This window comes from Pan paniscus, chromosome 6 (genome assembly GCF_029289425.2).
Source record: "Pan paniscus chromosome 6, NHGRI_mPanPan1-v2.0_pri, whole genome shotgun sequence".
Taxonomy (NCBI): Eukaryota; Metazoa; Chordata; class Mammalia; order Primates; family Hominidae; genus Pan; species Pan paniscus.
The window spans coordinates 28,562,853-28,567,040 of record NC_073255.2 but is presented as its reverse complement, the minus strand read 5'-3'; positions in this window follow the sequence as shown (position 1 = coordinate 28,567,040).

Below are 4,188 nucleotides of genomic sequence, written 5' to 3'. Positions count from 1 at the left end.
GGCTATAACCACCCTGCCCAAGTGACCAGGTGTACCAGGGTGATAGGCTAGTTCCTGCCACGTCCCGACTGTGACCTAATGACATTCAAAAAGCACCAATGAAATCCCTTCCCAGGTTTTCTTGTGTACTCTGCTCTGACCCCCAGTAAAGGCACTTGCCCATGGGTCCTCACTCTCTCTAAGCTCGAGCATGCTCCCTTGGCGTTCAAACCTTATATGTAGCCCCCATGTGGCATGTCATGCCTCCCTTTTCTAGAACAAATGAGTATAATGACGTCTTTAATTTTATATGCCTCTCTGGAATTTCCATGGCCAAACTGGAATGATCTTTAAACATCCCACAAAGGGGACTTACAACACAGTGTTTTTTTAAGGAATTTGTCCATTTCATCTGAGTTGTCAAAGTAATTGGCATAGTTATTTATAGTATTCCCTTAGTATCCTTTTAATATCTGTAGAGTCTATAGTGATGTCACCACTCTCATTCCTAACATGGATAATTTGTGCCTTCTCTCTGTGTCTCTCTCTCTTTCTCTCTCCCTCTCTCTCGTATTAGTCAGGCTAGAGGTTTATAAATTTTATTGGTTTTATTGATTTTCTCTCTTGCTTTCATTTTCTATTTCAATTTATACTCTGGTCTTATTTTCCCTTTTCTATCTATTGTAGTTTCATTTTCTCTTATTTTTCTAGTTACTTAAGGTAAGGGCTGATTTGAGATTTTTCTTCATTACTGATGAAGGCATTTTGGTGCTATAAATTTTCCTCTACATACTGCTTTAGCTGCATCCCACAAATATGATGTTGTGTTTTCATTGCCTTTCAATTAAAAGTGCTTTTATTCCCATTTTGACTTTTTTTCTTTGGCCCATGGATCATTTACATGTGTTATATAATTTTCAAACATTTGAGATTTTTCCATGTATCTTTGTTATAGATTTATAATTTAATTCCACTGTGGTCAGGGGATATACTTTAAGATCTAAATCATCTTAAGAATATTGAGCCTTGTTTTATGGCCTAAAATATGGTCAATCTTAGTAAATGTTCCATTTGCACTAAAAAAAAAAAAGAATGTGTTTTCTGCTGTTCTTGGTTAGTGTGTTCTATAAATGTCAATTAGGTGAAGTTGGTTAATACTCTTGTTCAAGTCTTCTATATCCTTACTGACTTTATGTCGACATGACCCATTGGTCAAGGGAAGCATCTAGGTCATTAAGTCTGTCCTACAGCATCTAAGAAGCCCTGGGACAAGAAGCAAGAGCCATCAGTGTAGGTCCAAGGGCTCTGTCAGCCTCAAAGTATGTCTATCTCAATTATGTATATATAGGGAGAGTAGAAATAAAGAGTGGGACCAGACCCATTTTACCTTCTGTGAGATGAACTTTGGCCAGGACTCCATTTGTCACTGAGCTTCCCTACTCTAACCAGTGAACCACAATGGTATTTTGGGTCTTCTGGAATCCATGTCAGGTCAGACACTGTATCCAACAGTCATTGGTTGAAAAAAAAATCTGACTATTCCTTTTTGTCCATTGCACAGTTACCCTGGTAAATGATGGTACGTGACTGCCCCTTGGAGAAAGGATTAGGGGGATATTTACCAAATATATTGGATGATCCTTCCTCAAGGGGATCTGGGCCTTCCCTTGCATCATGAGCTTTAGATCTGGAAACTGGATGGGGAACTATGGTTTTTCATTACCAAGACTGATGTCAGCCTTCTCCTTGCCAATTCTCAATTTTCTTTTTTGAGGGGTGAGAGGAGTCAAATATACAAGTCAATCAACATCATTATATAACAAGTCAATTATACAACTCAAATAACATCCTAATCAGCTGTCCTTCTGTCTTGCCCCTTGGAACATCATGAACCTTACCTTGTTCACAGATTCATGCCTAGGTGCCCATTAAGTTAATTATGTCCACTGGGCCCCTGACAGTTAAGTTCTGCAACTTGGCCTTCAAAATTTCAGCATCCCATCATCTATCTACATTGATACCACAGAGCCCATTGTCATGACAGCATCTTCCATCATCAGTTCTAGCCTGTAGAGGTCAATCAACAAGCTTTTCAAAGTTTCCAGTATGCTCTTCACCATTACATTTCTCTTTGTTGTTGTTTGAGACAGGATCTCACTCTGTCACCCAGGCTAGTGTATTGGCATGATCAAGGATCACTGCAGCCTCAACCTCCTGGCTCAAGCAGTCCTCCCACCTCAGCCTCCCAAGAAGCTAGGACTACAGGCATGCACCACCATCCCCACCGTGTGTGTATGTGTATAGAAGAGCTCTCACTATGTTGCCCAGGCTGGTCTTGAACTCCTGGGCTCAAGCAATCCTCTCACCTCAGCCTCCCAAAGTGCTGGGATTACAGGTGTGATCCACTGCACCTGACTACCATTATATATTTTTTTGCCTTAGTTATGAATATCATCTGGACCCTCCCAGGGAAAAGTCGGGTGATAACTTCTCCAGTTTCAAACAACAAATACATCCCTGAGCTTTCTGACCGCTTCCTCAATACCATGTCAGATAACTGCTAGCATGCCTATCATATCTTCTATATGCCATCCTTGCATTGTGTTAGGAGCAACTCCAGAGATTCTTGCCAGGGAATTAAATCATGCATCATGAGTGAGTGCTCCCATGTCACTCTCTCCTATCAAGCCTTATATTCCACCTCCACCCCACCCCTTGACTCAATATCCTCAAGATCTACTCTCAGACATGTTTCCTGGGTTCCTCCCAATACATTTTAACCAGAATCTGCAGTTGATTCAGAGTGAAACCTATCCTCCTAGAGGAAGGACTGTATTCCCCAACTTAGGGTTTGCTAAGACCTGATCCTAGTTATTACTTTGGAGTCAATGAGAGGTAACAAGGGTGGATCTTAAGGAGGATAAGTGTTACCTTGTGATGCAACTGCCTCAGATAAAGCCTTTACAGAATCTCAAGGTAAGGGTAGGCTATTCTCCACTAGAAAATTGGAGGACACAGCTTGTGCCAGCTCAGAGTTCATGGAAACCTGAGGATTCAAGATTCTCAGGCTCACCAACACAAATGTCCCATCCTGTGATTTAGGGTTCCATTGTTTTTGTGTCAGCACTGACTTTGCTGGGGACTAGCAAGGCTGTGCATTCTGTCTCCTCTGCAGCCCTGCCACCTTTACTATTAGATTTGGGCCTCATTGGCAGCACAGTCTGCCCTGCATCTGCAGATGAGTTTCCTGAAAATGCTACAGAGGGACTCTGGCTTTCACAGCATTCCTTGAGTTAAATGGCTATCATGAGCCTGTGTCATTTTCTTTTTCAAAGCTCCTAAAGCATTTCACAGTAGCAAGTGAATACTTAATCTTTATAATTTCCACTAGTCCCATTTCACTGTAATGGCACAGCGACTGCATAACCTAGCACTTCACCTCCCACCTGCACTTCATCCAAATCCACTGCAGTAACTGATCCAGTCACAGGCTACTATCCTGAGTCTTTGCTGTCAAAGGCCATTCCTGGTACTAACCATCTTAGCCTGAGTTTATCCCTTGCCCAAAAGCAAAGCCTAAGACAAATGTTCTTATACCTGTAAGTGTTGTTATACAAGTAATTTATTTGGGAAGTGATCTGAGGGAACTAGAGGGAGGGGTAGAGGAGTGGAAAAGGAAAAAAGAAAAAGATAACATAAGGATATATTATTATTGAGTTGGCCACTGCTATGGGTGACTGGAGCTCAACGATAGGACTTTCTGAGGAAGTTTATGAAATGCATTTCAGAATTGTCTTCCCAACAGACGGGAGAGCACTTATCTATTGGGCTTCCACCTCCCATTAATCAAGAGTGGCCCCAAAGTCACTAGCTTCCCAACATCTTTGGGCTGCATATGTATCATACAGTGGGGTTCTAGTGGGCATCCCAAGCCACAGTGTCAGAAGATCCCTGCAGAAGGAAGCAAGAGAGCCGTGACATGCGCCCAAGACAAGGTGCCATCAAATGGCTTCTGCTATCAGAAGCCTGCTGGAAAGTGTTCCATAGCAGTAATGGAGTAAGAAATGGGGCCAAGAGGATTTGCAGTGGCACACAAGATGTGTCCAGTACAGTTATAGACAATGGGTAGTTGACAACACAACATAAAAATCAGTAGATATCTTCAGCCTGAGAAAGATTGAAAAAAAAATCAGTAATATCACTAGAAAA